At 34.2% G+C, this 19,125-nt stretch overlaps 1 long non-coding RNA gene across 1 annotated transcript; it reads right to left on the reverse strand.

The window, feature by feature from the left end:
* Window positions 1-805: 805 nt before the first annotated feature.
* On the reverse strand, window positions 806-2,253 carry LOC128039663 (uncharacterized). The gene is made up of 3 exons (XR_008194119.1): window positions 2,134-2,253; window positions 1,574-1,656; window positions 806-872 (listed from the first exon to the last, which is right to left on the reverse strand). It is a non-coding gene; the product is annotated as an uncharacterized LOC128039663 (long non-coding RNA).
* Window positions 2,254-19,125: the final 16,872 nt, after the last annotated feature.

Genomic DNA, 19,125 nt, shown 5'->3' on the forward strand with positions numbered 1-19,125 from the left:
TATAATAAAGTCGTCCTCCTGCATGCAGTCACAAAATAATTATAATTCAAGCTACGAAACTCAAAATTTAGATCCATAAATTTTCCATAAAACTAAACTCATATATCTATTCACCATAAATTTTTCAGAATTTTTTCTTTAGCCAATTGTACAGTTTATTAGTTGAAGTCTCCCTGTTTCACTAATCAACTATCCTAACCACTCGTCACTAAAATTTAATTATCTCTTATTAAAGGCTTCATATGGTGATTAAACTTATTTCTACTGAAAATAGACTCATTAAGGAGTCTATACATATAAATTATAACTCAAAATTCCTTCTGTACAATTTTTAATGAATTTCTAAAGTCGAACAGGGACTTCAAAACATTCTTGCCCTATTTCACTAAAATTCAAATATCTAAAAGTATATAATTCTTTTGCTTACTCCACTTCTTTCCTATGAAAGTAGACTCTTTCAGCTTTAATTTCATATCTCACTCAACTTCTAATTCTATTTCCACTATTTTTGGTGATTTTTAAAAGTTACATCAATGCTGCTGTCCAAGAATCGCTCCATTGCAATTTTTAAAAAAATTCAATATAACCCTTTATAATTGTCTAACCTTCCCGCAAATTTCAAATCACAACCAATTCCAGATTTCATCTACTTCATTTAAATACTAATGAAGTTCAACCAATCAACCATTTCAAACTAAAACATGTATATATTTCGATATCTAACGCAACCATAACATTCAAATTTACTTTTTACTTCAATTCCTATACATGCCATATAAATCCAAAAGTTGCTTAACATAAACTACGGAGTATATCTGGGTAGTGTGATTCTTGATGTAGATCCGATCCTCCGAATGTATAAATACGTTAATCTACAAAACAATAAACACACACATGTAAGCTTATAGAAAAGCTTAGTAAGTTCATAGGCATAAAACATAAATCTTACCAAACACTTGTACACTTATACAATATACACCATTACTAAATTTACTGTCAACCACAATCTTTGGTGAGTTCCTTGGTATAAACTCACTACTACTTATTCTTTTACCATAATTCCTTTGGGCCCATTTGTCACTTACCATCCTTGATCAAAATTAAGGAACAGTTATGGAAATTTGAGTACTTCACTTTCACTTTGCCATATGACCTCTTATCACTTGTCCTTGATCGATAAGTGTAGCTAGGCTACCACTTATCACTTTACCACTTGATCGGATAAGTGTAGTGAAGCTACCACTTATCACTTTATCACTTGATCGATAAGTGTAGCCACTTATCACTTTGTTTCTTGATCGATAAGTGTAACCACTTATCACTTTGTTTCTTGATCAGATAAGTGTAACCACTTATCACTTTGTTTCTTGATCGATAAGTGTAGCTAAAACTACCACTTATCACTTTGTCACTTGATCGAAGTACTCAAACCGACGTTCCACTTAATTTGATCATTTATTCGATTTTCACATTTTTATTTTATTCTCATTTCAACAATAAATACATTTCACCATACATTGTATAATTCATGAAATTAACATTTAATCATTAAATTTCAGCCATATGAACTTACCTGGATCGATTTGCAGAATTTGTAAAAGTTCAGGGACTAATCGGCTACTTTTTCTTTTCCTCGACTTGTTTCAGGTTCTCGATCTAAAATGCAAATTTATTCATTCATCAGCATTTAATTCAATTCTAATTCATTTCACAATTTATGCCCTTTAATTTTCGAAGTTACACTTTTACCCCAAACTTTACAGCTTTTATAATTTGATCCCTACTCAATTAACCCTCAATTGATCTAATTTTTCTCAATTAACACCTTTTCCAACTATTTTAGACTACTACATAGCCTTTCATACTCAAAACCGCAACACCAAACCTTAATTCCCAACTTTTTCACAATTAGGTCCCTAAAATCAATTTCTATCAAAATTCCTTAATAAAATCATCATATAACAAAATTAAAGCTTCAATTTCATGTTTATTCATCATAAAAATCCAACACTAATCAATGGTAACTTTCAAAATCAGCCATGGAATCAAAAACTAATGAAATAATTAGTTGGACCTAATTGTAAAAGTATCAAAATCACAAAATTAGAAGAAATAATCAAGAATTAAACTTACATGATTCAAAAATATGAAAAACCAGCTTATTCCAGACCTCCTATGGCGTTTTTGCTGATAAATTGTGAAGAGATCTCTAGATTTTTCACTTTTGTCTTTGTTTTAAATGTTTAATTTGTTAAGTTTCCAATTTTGCCCTGTTTCTCCTTACATTCTGCTGATTTTCTTACCCAACCGTCCAGCCCATATAATTTGGGCCTAATAGCCTTTTAAATCCCTCCACTTTAGTCACTTAAGCTATTTAATCACAATTTAACAAATTTTACACTATTCCCAATTTAGTCCTTTTAGTTAATTAACTATCCAAACGTTAAAATTTTCTAACTAAACTTTAATACCAACTCAATGACACTCTATAAATATTTCTAAAAATATTTATGGCTCAGTTTAAAATCTTCGAGGTCTCGATACCTCGTTTTTTTTATTTTAATTATTTTAATATTTATTCCTATACACTATTCACTATTTCAAAAATTTTCCTAACTTCACATTTAACTTATACTTACTAAATTTATAATATTTTCTACTCGTTTGTCAGATTTAGTGATCTCGAATCACCATTCCGACACCACTAAAAATTCAGGCTATTACACAATATGCCAAAATGGCACCTCAATTTAACAAAACAATTTTACTTAAACACCAAACCAATTCAATCTACAACTAAACTACCAATTAAAAAAATTCACTAACACATTTGTCATAATGATCTTATACCAAAAGTTCATAAACAACCAATGCAAAAATGACCATTTCTCACCTAACATTCACCATACTAATTTGGCCAAAGATGCTTACTTCCAAAATACCAAAAACTAACCATTTTCAACATTATGCCACATTCATTCCACATCAACCATTAATTGCTACTATATCATTCCCATCAACATTTCCTTACCATTATCTTAACCAACACAACATCAATTTAACAACCATAGAAAATGCCATATAATCATAGTAACATACCAACTAATTTATCAACCAAAATAACATATATACAAGCCACACATAATGGCTAAATTCATTAAACAAGACACCTATACATGCCATTTTAACCAAGATTCAAAGTCCTCAAAATATACCGATATAACTGTAGGATAGTGTGATGGTTCCCCAATAAGCTTCCAAACTGCACGAACCTCTAATTAACTAAAATCATAAGAAAAAATCACACAAGTAAGCATATAATGCTTAATAAGTTCGTAAATCATTAACATTACTTACCATTTCATTATATAAGCTTAAAAACAAAATAATGAACATATCCAACATTGCTTGGCACAAGCCTAAGCACCAACAAAAATTCTCAAGTATAATTAGCATATAAATTAACCAAACTCATTATACAACAAAGAGCTTCATTAAGCTTTTCAATGTAAATATTCATTCAATTATGAACATACTAAAAATCTTTAATCAATAACTTATCATACCTTTCCCATGCTTTCGTGACATTATAAGTTGATGCTTGTATCGATCCTTCATTTTTTTTGTATACCGATTGAACTACTAGAATATTATCTTATACATGGGAATTTCACACACTAAGTGCCCACATGAGGTCGAACCACTGCTAACTCATATCTCTTATCAATGCTTTCTCCCGAGCCATAAATGGGTCTGCTTACACAAGCTGTCAATCAAGACATAACTACACGGTGCTGCTCACACAATCAATCAAGTAACCGCAACACATGCCGAAAACTCAACCACCGGTAGGACGTACGACACCAGCACCCTATACACGGTAACCCCTAATGACATATCATTTATATCCTATATGTTTCTAAGGTTCAAACGGGATTCGAAAGTAGCCAAAACTTCGTTGGATATTTCCGTAGAGTCATAATATCAAGAATATAACATAAAACCATTTAAATCAAACATAATTTAATGATAACTAAATATATGAACTTACCTCAAACAAGTACGGACAGAAATGATCGATTAATCCAATACTTTTTCTTTTCCCCGATCTAAATCCGTACGTTGATTTTCTTGATCTATATAATCAAATTTATCTCACTTAAAATTCATTCTATTCAATTTAATCCAAAATAATGTTTTGGAAAAATTACACTTTTCTCCCTTAAATTTTAAATTTTATACAATTTAGTCCCTAGCTCATACAAATGCAAATTAATGCAAATTAATCCATACCCATGCTAGTCGAATATTACCTTAGTCCATAGAAATCCCTACATTTCCTTTATTTCACAATTTAATCATGAATATTTTCTATTTTTTAATTTTACCCTTAATTGAGAAATTCATCAAAATTTCCTTGATTAAAGTTGTTCAACTATCATCAAGCATTCATTTTCATCCATCAAACATCAAAAACAACTAACATAAGTTCATGGTAAAACCCTAGAATTTTAACAATTTTGCAAATTAGTCCCTAGGCTAGCTAGATTAAGCTACAATGACTCCAAAAACATAGAAATCATTAGAAACTAAACAAAAATGCAGTTACATACGCTAGGGAATGTTGGCCGAATGCTTGGTGTTCTTTAATGGCTTCTTTGTTGTTATATTCAGTTGGAGAATGAAGAAGAAAAGATGATACTTTTCTTTTTCTTACTTTAATTTTAGGTTATTTTATTAATTACCTATTTACCCTTACTTATACATTAAAACATACAATAATAATGTCCATCATTTTCCACCATTAATATTAATGGTCTAATTACCACTTAAGGCTACTCACATTCCAATTCCATATTAAATGGACACCTTCTCTAATGGAATACAAGTTTTGCAGTTTATGCAATTTAATATTTTTTTATCAAATTAAACATGCAAACAATAAAATTTCTTCACGAAACTTTTATACGACACTACTAACATGTTGTAAACATTAAAATAATAATAAAATAAAATTTTCTACATCAGATTTGTGGTCCTGAAACCACTGTTTTGGTTTCACTAAAAACGGGCTGTTACAAGTGTCCATACCATGGTTTACAAGATTGGTTGTAACTTAAAGTCTTCTACAATAGGCTTGATGGAAATTTACGCTCTAGTCTTGGTGAAGCATTCACGACAGCATTCATGTCAAAGACTTATGCCAAGGCCTGTCAACTAATCAAGGACATGGCAATAAACTCTTACATGTGGCTGGCTGATCGGTTCACATATTGAGCCAAACAAGCGGCAGAGAACGCTATAAGTACCAAGGATAAATATCAACAAGTTCTCGAAAGGCTCAATCAATGGGAGATAAGTGCGACTTAGGCGTAAGTCCAAAACCAACCCAATCTAACCAATTTTAATGTAGGACACAATGATGAGAGCAAGCATATGGAGGCTAATTATGTAGGGAAAAAAGAATATAACCCTTACTCCAACACTTATAACCTTAGATGGCATGACCATCCTAACCTTAGGTGGGGAAGGAATCAAACTGGACCATCAAACGAAGGGTGCCAAAACTTTAATCCTCTCAAACCCAATACATCGTACCAACCTTTATTACATTTTAGGACACCCTAAAATCAAGAGAAAAAATTAGCTTATAGTAGTGAACTTCCATTGTCGATTAGGGTGAGCAAAGTATAGGAAGGTCTGCACGTAGTGTACATAAATGTGTGCCAAATCTATGGTCAATTAAACTAAGTTTTGCAATTGTTTCAAAATAATTTAGTCCCTAACATACCCAACAATACCAAACCTAAACCGGAGAGGGAAGGAAATTAGTATGCCAAGGCGATCACCTTTAAATCCAAGGCTATGGTTAAGGAACCTATCCAACCAAATTGTGGGGAGAAGAAAGTGAGTGAGAAGGACGAGAGCAACCGAACTCCTAGTGTTGGAGATGGGGTAGTAGAGAAGAAATGACCTAAGAGTAAACCTACACATGTTGAACCTAAGGATAGAACCGTTCCACCACTACCACTAAGCCCGAAACCTATACCCTCTCTGAACCGTCTAAAAGAGAAAAAGAAGTGGGATAATGAGGAATTTATAGACTTCCTAAAAATGTTCAAGGCTTTGAATGTCAATCTCTCATTACTTAAAATCTTTGAAAAGATGCCTAAATACTGTAAATTTCTTAGTGAAGTTATGTCTAGGAAAAAAAGATGATCGGGAGAGATGAGAGGTTCGATGTTAATGCTGAATGTATTGCTATTGTGTCCAAGAGTGTCCCACCAAAACTTAAAGACCCTAATATTTTTACCTCCTATAGAGATTGGGGGAGTTAACTTTTGCAAAGAACTTTGTGACTTGGGGCGAGTGTCAAATTAATCCTTTTGTCTATCTACCGTAGACTAAGCCTAGGTGACCCTAGGGAAACTTTAGTAACCCTCCAACTAGCCGATAGGTTTCTTGTTCAACTAAAAGGATTTTTGGAGGATTTTCTTTATAAGAGTTCAACATTTCATCTTACTGGTTGATTTCATAGTTCTTGACTTTGAAAAGGAAGTAGAAATACCTATTATGTTCGAGAGACTGTTATGGTCGATTTCATAGTTAAGGGAGAAATGATGATGGAAATGAATGGAGAGGTAGGATCCTTTATGTGTGTGCAACCCAAGGCTAAGGTGAAGGAGATGTCTCCTAATGGAGAGTTGGAGTGCCAAGTCGTCAGAGTAGTGCCTAATCATGAACTAACAAGGTTAAAAGTTTGAAATGCTGTGTGTTTGTAGGTTTGAGACTAAGGATGTGAGGCATCCAAGTGTGGAAACAAAGGATCATAAAGAGACATTCCACAAATCAACTCATACGGCTAAAAATATGGAAACACGTGTTGGTGCCTAAAACCTTATGTAAGCACCATTATGGGGGTATTACGTATCACCCTGAGAGAAAATTTTAATTGTCGCATGTGCCAAGGAAAATACAAATTTGTAAATGATTAGATGTTTTGAGCATTGACTCTAAGCTTTTTTGCATGTAGCGTAGGGTTTTAATTCGTAGTTAACTGTATTTTAGACTTCTTAAAGTGTAGTTTTGACGGTTGAGTTAAAAATTGATGATTTTGTAGTGATTTTAGGATAAATTCAGTGAAATCACGATATCCAAGGAGGGATATTACAATTTCATGAACAATTTCGAGAGGGACCAAAAAATTTTTTTGTATCGCGATACCGAACCTCTCGTATCACAATACCCGAGGAATTTTAAAAGAAAAAAATTTTGGTTTACAGAGTGATATCGCGATACCCAACCTTTGGTATCGCAATATCTGAAACAGAATGAAACTTGGGGAGTCCAAAAATAGGGGATATTACGATATCCACTAAATGGTATCATGATATCTAAGTTGGGTCAGACGATAGAAGATTTCAGGTATCGCGATCCACGTGTTTTGAAGGCTTTTAAGCCTCCAAACACCTCTCATCCACCTCATTTTACCTAAAAACCTTCATCCTAAATCCCTAAAAACCACACCCTCTCTATTTTCTCTCAACCTCCCTTTCAAATCCTTTTAAATTGCTTTGAGATCTTTTACTTTCTGCTTTATGTGTCTTATTAGTTTCTTATTTTGCAGGCATCATATTCTCTGCTTGGGAAATGACCGCCTCCGGATGTTCCAACATCCAGAGTGTGAATACTGCAACTAAATATATAGATTCGAGGTGGTGGCGGCAAGTATATGATCAGGTTGTAATATAGTTTGTTTACAATGAAACACTTGGTAAATATTTCGATGATCGTATCTAAGAGATTGCAGTTTGGGGAAAACTATCATAAGGCCAATTACGGGAAATAATTATTAATCTACTTGAGTCACAAATTAGTAGTGTTAATCAAGAAGCAAGATGATGATAATAAAACACTAAATAAATCTAACTAAACCTAAATATACTCTTAGGTTCTTGTATCGGCTTTTCTTACTCCTTGTTTTGACAATACGAGTTCCTTTTAGCCTAGATCCAATTGTTTTACCTAATTAATTATTTAAGTAGAGTTCTAATCAATCAACTAGTCGATATCCTAGTAGGATCTTCTGATCTTCCACTAGAATAATGAGTCAGCAAGAACTACTTATCTTTCAACCTGATAGTCCAGACTATTTCGGGGTTAAGGTGTTCATGGATAGGTCATACCAATTTTGGGTTAATTCCCACCTAAATGACTTCCCAGGGTTGTCAGGCCAAGAGTTTGTTTCACGTTCTTCCTTTCTCAAATAGCTGATCCGCTAAGAAACTCTATCATTCAAGGAATTAATTAAGCTAAAGCAACATGCAAAATATGTAGAATGCATAAATTGATTCTAATCTTTACACAAACATTCATCTAACAATCTTAAATAAAGAAATATAAAGAAGAGAATAAGGAAAAGAGATGCTCATGGATTTATCGATGAAATCGTGGTTTCAAAATAATCTCCCCTCGTGGAAGTCTCACTTCGGAATAAGATCTTCCGATTACAAGAACATAAAATAAACAAAGTAAAAACTAAGAATGAAAGAAAAACCTAAGAATCAAAACCTTAAAATTGTATGTATAACCTTATTACAATGGTCTTTATATAGGCTCAACTTGGAATATTAAAGTGCATAAATTATCCTTGAAGTCCTTAGAGTTTGATTAGGATAAATACACCTAATTTCCCTCCAAAACGTAATTAAAATGTTACACAAAATTTAGAACATACATTACTTGTAGTGTAAAATAATTAAAGTACAAAAATGAGAAAACTTCCCTGAATTAGTCGAATCCTTATCATTATGATGATCTCAGGTTTTGTGTACTCTAAGTGGATGAAAAAGTACCAAAAAAATACTATGACAAAGTATATGAAATATAATGTAATAAAAAATAACAAATAAAAATAAGAGGAAACATAATAAGTGTGATAATTGATGATAAAACGTCTCAAATGAACTTGACCCTTCAATGTTGCGAGGTTGTGTCTTATCTACGATGTCGCGACATTAGGGTGCGGTGTCGTGGCATCAAGCCACGTTTCTGACTTCTTCGATTTCTTTTTCTTTTCAGTTCTGTCATCCATGCTATCTAGACCTGTTGTGAGAAAAAAAATAAACACATTAAGATTAATAAAAAAAATAAACGAATAAAAATAAAAATAAAAACAATACAAAAATTAAAACAAGGAATAGATGTTCTTTAAAAATCGGGACGACCTATGTCGTGACTATAGAATAACTTCTAACTAGTTTTCGACACTTTGATACGTTGCTTGTTCCTCTGTTAATATCTATGAACCAACCCCTTTTGTCGCTTCCAATGATGTTGCCTTATTTTTGACTGATGCGACATCCACATTACCAGCCACTTAGTACCAAATCAAAGCCAACCCCAAATGATTTTTTGGGCTATTGTTACCTCAAGCTTTCTTCTCTCCATGTCGCATGAAGTTTTTGCACTCTAGTTTTGTTGCCCTTGTCAAATGGGAATGAGTCTGGCTTATCAATCTTTTCGGTTGGCACCTTCTCTACAATGGCCAAAAAGTGTATTGGCTCCTCTACACTTTCGGTCAGAATCAATTTACGCTCCATGTTATTAGCTACTTCTACTTTTACGTTAGCGGCTACATCTACTGTTATATTTGTTTCTACGTTAATTTGATCGGGGACACCTTCGAGTATGTTTTGTTCATCAACATAGTCCCTAATTCCAAAATCTTACTGATTTCCATCATCTAAGCCCGGACAATTGTTTGTAATACAGTGGTCATCATGGTTAAAGTTGTGAACATCATGTACGACCTCTTCCCGTGGAGGTAATGCCTCTGATATTTCTCAGAGCATTGCCATCATTTGTGTCACCTTATCTGACATTCTTGATAAAATGTTGGATGTTTTGTTGTTAGCTTGGTAGATTTGATCACACTAGGATGGATGTTTATTTGTCTCATGTACGGGTTCCTCCGGATACCTGCTTTTATCTTTGTGTTCATAACTCCGATACGCATCGTAAGGTAACTCGCTCATATGTTCAGGCATATTCTATTCATTGTTATCACTCCATCGGTTTGTCGAAGCTCCATTCAACCAAATTTTTCCTTCACTCTTTTGCCACTCGTCATACCAAAAGGACGACTCATCTGACTCAGATCCACTATTGTCGTCATCAAATTTATCCATGTGTGCATCTATGTTTTGAGCTAAAGGTTTGTCGGGCTTAATTGTTCCACATGACAATATCTCTAGTGGATTAGAAACACATTCTATTGGGTATTCGGGCATAACAAATTTTTTATCATCTAACTCATAGAGAGGTTTATACAAATACCCTTCTATTCCATATTCGCTATACCAACTCAATTGATCCATTGAATCTCCATCTAACCAACTTGATTCTACGTCATCGTACAAATTATCTCACCTCTTACCTTTATACCAACTGTAATCATCATTAATTCCACTCATGATTAAATTTGCTTAATCAACAAGGGAAGTAATAAAATACTAAAAATTATGAAAAACAAAAATCAAGCCAAAATAATAAATTAATAAAATTAGCACACTATCTAACTCGTCCGTATTTTGACTAATATTATTTACAAGTAATCAATTCAATAACAATTATCACCGTCGTAATCCTCGGCAATAGTGCCAACAACTTGACCGCCTCTAGACGTACCAACCTCCAGAGTGTGAATACTACAACTAAAGATATAGATTCGATGCGATGTCCACAAGTATATGGGTCAGGTTGTAATATAGTTTGTTTACAACGAAACACTTAGTAAATATTCTGAGGATCGTACCCAAGAGATTGCAGTTTTGGGAAAACTATTATCAATCCAATTACGAGAAATAATTACTAATATACTCGAGTAACAAATTAGTACTTTTAATCAAGAAGCAAGATGATAATAATAAAACACTAAAGAAATCTAACTAAACCTAAATCTACCCTTAGGTTCCTATATCGGCTTTTCCTATTCCTTGTTTTGACTATGCGAGTTCCTTTTATGCTAGATCCAATTTTTTACCTAATTAATTATTGAAGTAGATTTCTAATCAATCAACTAGTCGATACCCTAGCAGGATCTTCTGATCTTCCACTAGAATAATGAGTCAACAAAAACTACTTATCTTCTGACTTTAAAGTACAGACTGGTTCGGGGTTAAGGTGTTCACGGATAGGCCATACCAATTTTAGTTTAATTCCCACTTAAATGACTTCCTAGGGTTGTCAGGCCCAGGGTTTGTTTCACATTCTTCCTTTCTCAAACAGCTGATCCTCTAAGAAACTTTATTATTCAAGGAATTAATTGAGTTAAAGTAATTGAAACATGCAAAATATGTAGAAAGCAAAAATTGATTCTAATCTTTACATAAACATTAATCTAACAATGTTAAATAAAGGAATATAAAGAAGAGAATAAGGAAACATAGATGCTCATGGATTTATCGATAAAATTTGGTTTCGGAATAATCTCCCCTCGCCAAGGTCTCATTTCGGTATAGGATCTTCCAATTACAAGAACATAAAATAACCTAAGTAAAAACTAAGAATGAAAGAAAAACCTAAGAATCAAAACCCTAAATTAACCTTGAAGTCCTTAGAGTTCGATTAGTATAAATACACTTAATTTCCATCAAAAACATAATTAAAATGTGTAGGAATTTTTGGGCTACGCAGGGTCTTGGTTGCAACATAGGCCTGCAGTGTTGCAACATCAAAGTCCAAAGTCATGACAGCGAGGGTAGTTTCACTCCAATACCTATTTTTGGCTTCTGTCTTCAACGTTGAGACATCAGTATCTTGGTGTCGCAACATAGGCATCAATTTTGGCCAGAATAAGCATTTTTAGCTCCTATCTTAACCTATAAGACCATGTAACCTTATTTAGATCTATAGAATGTAATAAAAACTACTAAAAAGCATAAATTACTACTTGAAGTATGAAAACCTAAATATATACTAATATGCTTTGATTTAACTATCAAACAAGCTAAAGTTATATGTAAAAAGGGTAAAAATAATAGTGTAATTCATGGCAGATTACACCTCCACGTTTAACTTGTTGGTTGTCTTCCAGCAACCAAAACACATATATTGAAAAAACTGCGAAAATAAAAAACAAAAAATAACTCAAAAATGACATGACTTAATTTCTTTCTTGAAACAAGCTAGAGTTAGTGAAGATGGTTGTAAATATGAACCTCACACCTAGACTCTCCAACCCCACACTTAAGTTTTTGCTTGTCCTCAAGCAAACCAAGTCTAAACACATAACATGCAATAAGAAAACTTCCTTTGGATTTTATTACTACTAAGAACATGATTGTCAACAATTAAAGGTATAATAATTATCATAACGTTGCCTACATAAGGGTAAGGGGGCCTATTAAGCAAAGCTAGACACGGAAGGACTAAATTACATAGAGTCGCCACTAACCAATTAGAGCTAGGTTGGTTAGCCACCTATCGTCTAAAAATCTAGAATTAATACTATGGAAAAATCCTAAAAATCTAGACTCGATCTCATCACCAACTTTCGGGTTTAGGAGTACGGTTACGTGTGGGGAAGGTTATAACACGCCTACAACGCCAATCTGGGGTAGTCCTACGGGGTCTTAAGAGTGAGATTTATTTTACTTAAGCATATTAATGTCTTCATCTAAGCTAAAATTTTATGGAAATATTAAATAAAAACTTTAAAGGAAATGCCTCCGATTAACTTGTAGCTCGATTAAGATGTGCTCACCAAACTTATCTAATTTGAAACTTAAATTAGAGATTTTTACTTTTAACAGGAACCCTAAAGGATACCTAAATAATTCTAGTAAAATACCTTCAATTCCTAAAATTAATTCTATTTTAGAATTCTAATAAAAACCTAGAAATTACCAATGAATTAAGAGAAATATTAAAATACATCTACCACTTATTCGATCTTTTATTATTATTATTAATTAAAAGATTTAATTAATAACGTTGATGTAGCACCCCAAACCCAGCCTAGACGTTATAGCTGAATCTGGCCATGTCACATGGAATGGGATTTGAAGACAGGATTGTCGAGTTAAAACCATTACAGTTAGTTAGCTTTTATTTAATTCGGAAAAAAAAGTACTAGTTGATTTGCTTTAAAACTTGTCTCTTAGCGGAAGCTTTTGTAACCAATTAATTTAGGGAAAATTGTTTCTATTTACGAAAACCTTAGTTTTTAGAAAAATTGTGTTTTGTTGAGTTGCAGATAAAAAAAATCCATAACAACAGTATAAAGTCCCAAATTAAAAGCCAACCAGTCCATAGTCCAAAAGTTACATCAAAAACCCCAATTAAGTAATAAATTCTAGACATTAACGGAAAAGAGTCTGAAATTTACGTGTCGCCACCGTCGAGTCCTTCACTACACTAATCCGTCAAGTCTGGGGATTACCTGTGCACATTAAACAAAAAGGGTGAGTTTACGTAAACTCAGTGTGTAATCCTGCAGAAACAAACAAACAATCAGTATTCACAGTGCACAGTTGAACAATCTTGGGCCTAAGCCCTTTTCAGTATCAGTGACAATTTGGACCTTAGCCCATCTCAGTACAGTGTCAAAAATGCAGTAGGTCCTTAGCCCATTATTGTATTAATAGCAGTCATGCAGTACTCAGTAACAAAGTCCTACCCAACCAGCCTCTACGCACCATCTCCGTCCAACCCTATATTCCTTGTGGGGATCAAATTAACCCAAACATCCTTACACTCCAGGCAGTACTGGAAGCGGCACAAAACAGTAATTTACAGCTGAGCTACCAATATGTTAGGCTTAAGTGTCTTTCAGTACACTTCCTCCAAATATAATCAACCCAACCCCATGCAATGCAACATACAAGTCATGACAGGCTATCTCAGAACATCAATACATATAACCAGTTTAGTATAATACAAATCAAATAGTTAGTTCGTACAATTAGGGGTCTAAGTGATGCTTACCGATCCTATAGTAGATTCATAGTTGACTTGGGCGACCCGTGCGACTTCAGAAAAAAATTCAGTGAAAATGGGCTCACACGCCCATGTGGTCTGCCTGTGTGGGCCAACACGCCCATGTGGCCCACTCGGCCCAAATTGGCCTTGGCCACGTGATCCATTTTTAGTGTAACCCGTGCTAACTAAATATTCATATATGTTTTCACTATTTACTTATATGTTTCTTCAAAGCTATCTACTTGAGTTACTGTTACTAAATTGTTTATATCTTGAGCTACAGAATTCCAAATTAAGATCTGCTTTATGTCTTTGAAACTAGACTCAAATAACTTTCTACCATAAAATTTTCAGAATTTTTGGTTCAGCTAATAAGTACAGTAAAATCTTCAAACTTACCCCTGTTCTGCTGTCTGACAGTTTCGACCTTTCTTTGCTAAAAATTAATTATCTCTTAGTAAAAAATTTGGATGATCTTTCCATTTGTTTCTCTTGAAAATAGAATCATTAATAATTTAATCATGTAAATTTTAACCCCTATTTATTTTTCTCCATTTTTTTCTGATTTTCCAAATTTAGAACAGGGTAACCCAAATTCATTCTGATCTTATCTCACAAAATTTATTATATCTAACAATTTACAATTTCATTACTTACACCATTTCTTTTATGAGAAACTAGACTCAATAAGCTTTAATTCCATATTTTGTTCATCTATAATTAGATTTTCACAATTTATGGTGATTTTTCAAAGTTAGCCTGCTACTTTTGTCCAAATAGCAAGCAATTTTGGCTTTTCGCCGAATCCCATTTTCTGCGTTCCGGGTACACACCTAGTTTCGTTTGATGCTAAAATAGTCCCCAAGCACTCCAAAGCCTATAATTGAACAAATAACACTAATTTAATCTCAAATAATGTGATCCCAAATTGAAATCATATCTAGGTTTTAACCCATAAGCGACTAAACCTTACCTTCAACCGATGAACAGTAATTCCCACACAAACTATGACTCTGATTGGTGATTACGAGCCCTTGAATCCTCCCCTAATTGGCATAAACAAAACACTTCAGAAGAATGTTAACAAACAGAGACAAATTACTTATCTAAAACTTACTGAATGATCGCAGACAAACGTGGAGCGGCACGAGGCAGAGTGGGAAAAGAAAAATCAAGAAGATGAAGGGTGAAAGAGAGTAGAAATTCGGTAGCAATGAAGAGAATAACGACAAGAGGGTGGAGGGATTTTAGGGAAAGTAAAAAATAAGAAAAAGGAAAAATAAAAGATGAATAGAATATTTGATAACCACCCCAATCCCTTATTTCTCTCTATCAAACTCCCCGCTAAATCCACTACTCAGATTTTTAGTCCATCTCAAACTCTCCTGGACACATGAGCAAAAATAATGCCCACACCAAGATTCTAGCACAGGACCTCCTTCACACCAACACTACACTTATCCACCAGACCAAGAGGCCCATTCTTTTAATTATTTGTCAACTTTTACTTAAAAGCCTACTGACCTAAGATAGGGCATAAAAATACCAAAATTTTCCCAAGTCCTGGCTTGAACTTGGGACCTTCCAAACACACCCAGAACACATAATCACTAAAGTAGACTCATTTTTGTGTCACATATTCACAATACCAAAAATTAAAATTTTGGGGCGTTACAATTCTACCCCCTAAAAAAATTTCATCGTCGAAATTTACCTAATCAGAACAGATGAGGACACTACTGACACATCGCATCCTCAAGCTCCCATGTGGCCTCTTCAGTGCTATGATTACGCCATAAAACCTTACCAGTGGAATGATTTCCTTCTTAGAACCTTAACGTCGCAATCCACAATCTGAATCGGCTCTTCCTAAAAGGTTAAATCTGGCCTAACCTCGATCTCTTCAATAGGGACAATATGAGTAGGATCAGAGCGGTAACGCCTCAACATGTCCTCCAGTATCTTAATCACCCTTTTAGACTGACTATCGGTCTGAGGATGGAATGCAGTATTGAAGTCCAACCTTGAAGCTAGAGCCTCATGTAACTTCCTCCAAAATCGAGATGCGAAACGAGGATTCCTATCAGAGGTGATCGAAACTGGTACTCCATGCAGTCCCACTATCTCAGAAATATAAAGCTTCGCCAGCTTCTACAGAGAATAATCAATACGAACCGGTATGAAGTGGGCAGACTTGGTCAATCGATCCACGATGACCCATATTGAATCCTTCTTATTGGGTGTTAGAGGCAACCCATTAATGAAATCCATAGTTACGCGCTCCCATTTCCAAAGAGGAATCTTAATCGGCTGCAGAAAACTCGAAGGTAACTGATGCTCAGCCTTAACCTGCTGGTAAGTCAGACATCTGCCCACAAAATCAATAACCTCACGTTTCAACCCTGGCCACCAATATAACTCACAGAGGTCTTGGTACATCTTATTTCTGCCAGGATGCATAGCATAAGGGCCACTATGTGCCTCTCTCAGTATGGCCTGTCTCAAATTAGGATCATTCAGAACACAGATTCTCCCACGAAAACAGAGTACCCCATCACTGTTCAGTCCAAAACCCGTAGTGCTACCACCCTCAATCTGTCGGAATCGAAGATCCAACAACTCATCCTCCAACTATTTACCCTTAATATACTCAATCCATGACGGCTTAACCTGAAGCTCGGCTAATAAACTACCATCATCAAATAAACTTAGGCGAGCAAATATCGCCCTCAAATCAGTCATAGCCCTATGGCTCAGTGCATCAGCCACTACATTGGCCTTACCAGGGTGGTACTCAATGGTGCAATAATAGTCTTTAAGCAGCTCAATCCATCTGCGCTACCTAAGATTAAGTTCCTTCTGAGTGAGGAGATACTTGAGGCTCTTATGATCAGTGTAGATGATACACTTCTCACCATACAAATAATGCCTCTAGATTTTTAGTGCGAATACCACAACGGCCAACTCCAAGTCATACATCAGATAATTTGCCTCATGGGTCTTAAGCTGACGATATGCATAGGCTACCACCTTACCATCTTGCATCAACACACATCCCAAACTGACATGTGATGCATCACTACAAACAGTGAACTCTTTTCTAGGCTCCGGCTGATCAGAAAAGAGGCCTCAGTCAGTACAGTCTTGAGCTTCTCAAAGCTCTGTTGTTGCGCATCAGTCTAGTTAACTGGCACACCCTTACGTAGCAGCTTAGTCAATAGTGCTGCAATCAATGAAAAACCCTCTACAAATCGTCAATAATATTGGAACGACGAAAATGTGCAAGTGTACACAATCGCAACAAGTAATAAAGTGACAAGTAAATGTCAAGTTATCGTACCCACAGGGACTGCAAAAAAGAATATTTATGAAATTAATGTTAAAACACTTTGGTGATGAAAAATATTTTGGTTTAAAGATGATTAAAAACTAAGGGTTAAAAACTAAGTAAAAAAATTAAAAATAAAAAGGTTTTAATGCACGATTTCAAATAAGGTTTAATCAAGATGATATAATTGTGTTGGATTAATTACATTCCTTTAACTTAGAATTATTAAACTTATGTTTATACTGCTACGAACAAATTCACGGCTACTCTGTAATTTGCTAACTATACATACTTATTAAATTAATCAATCCTTGAACATTTTTCCAATGTCAATCCAAGCGATTAATCAATCTTCACAAGCATATAAAAGGTCAAGTGAGGTAACAGAGTATTTCTACCTTGAAACAGTTTAATCACAATAATCTTGCAAGTTATGCAAGGCATATGTATAGCCAAATACAATGCTAAATTAACTTCAGCTACCTTAGAAGAATAAACATGCACTGATTAAGTATTGTGTCGACTAATTACAATTTCAATAAGATTTAATAATTAATTCATTAGTTATCTAACAATTAATATTGCAAGAATAACTTAGGCATGTTTTTACTTAATCAAGCATTTTACCGAGGCCTATAACAGCACAAACACAATTTCAATAATTCAAGCAGGCAAAATATAATCAACCCAACACGGATTAAATTCAAGCTAGATTGATTAAAATAATCATTTCAATAGCATAAATATTCATAAACATGTTTGTTAAAACAACAACGAAATTTAAAGAGATAGGAAACAAGAAGCAAATCCGGTGTTTCTCCGCAGCTTGACTGAGTTCTCCGTTCTTCGTTCTCCATTGTCCTTAACTATCAAGGTGTCTTATGAACACTTTAACTGCAGCTCAACAATAGCTAATGAGGACCTCTTTCCCAATAGGAGAAATCGGCACTTGAGCAAAAGGGAAAATGGGAAGGAAAAGTTGAGAGAAAGTTGAGAGTGTGAGGGATGAGTTGAATGATCTGCAATGGGTGTCTTTTATAGATGATTGTAGCTGCTAAAAATAGCAAATTCCAGAAGCCAATGAGACCCCCCTTGGCTGGCCACACACATGGTAAAGTTGAGAGATTCAACTTTCCTAAAAATAGCCTAGGGCAAATCTATAAAGCCACATTTTTTAGAGGAGTTTGAATGCAAGGTTGAAAGCTATTCAAGGGCTTCTTTGCAAGCTTATTTAGACAGCTAAAATTTTGATTTGGGTCAGCATATGGATGGTTCTGGGCGCAGCCCAATTGGTGGCTGGTTCAATTCACTAGATTCGGTTCAATCAATGCAGTTCAACTGGACCATTTTTTTCTATAATTAATTAATAATAATTTATTTTGCCCAAATTAAATTGGGAATAAATTAAAATTAATTATATTATGAATTAACACACATTTTTGGATCATATTAGGCTGGAAATAAATTTTCCTTGATGGTTCAAATTGCTTCTCGATTTTATTCTTCGAGCATTGTCTGGCGAGCTAATTTTCGCCCTATTTGCGAATCTGTCGAGAATAGTCAAAATTAATCAAAATTAACTATAAAATTAATTAAAATTTATCATGTTCATATTTTTAACATAATTTAATTATTTTATAATATTTAATTATTTTTCGACAAGAATTTAACCGAAATAGCATGATTTTAAGTTAAAAATGGAATGTAAAAACACATAAATTTTCATGTTTCCACACCCCCAAACTTAATTCATTGCTCGTTCCGGGCAATGCACAAATTTGAAAAGAATTTTCTCGGAAACACTTTTTGAAAAA

Source organism: Gossypium raimondii, chromosome 3 (assembly GCF_025698545.1).
Source record: "Gossypium raimondii isolate GPD5lz chromosome 3, ASM2569854v1, whole genome shotgun sequence".
NCBI lineage: Eukaryota > Viridiplantae > Streptophyta > Magnoliopsida > Malvales > Malvaceae > Gossypium > Gossypium raimondii.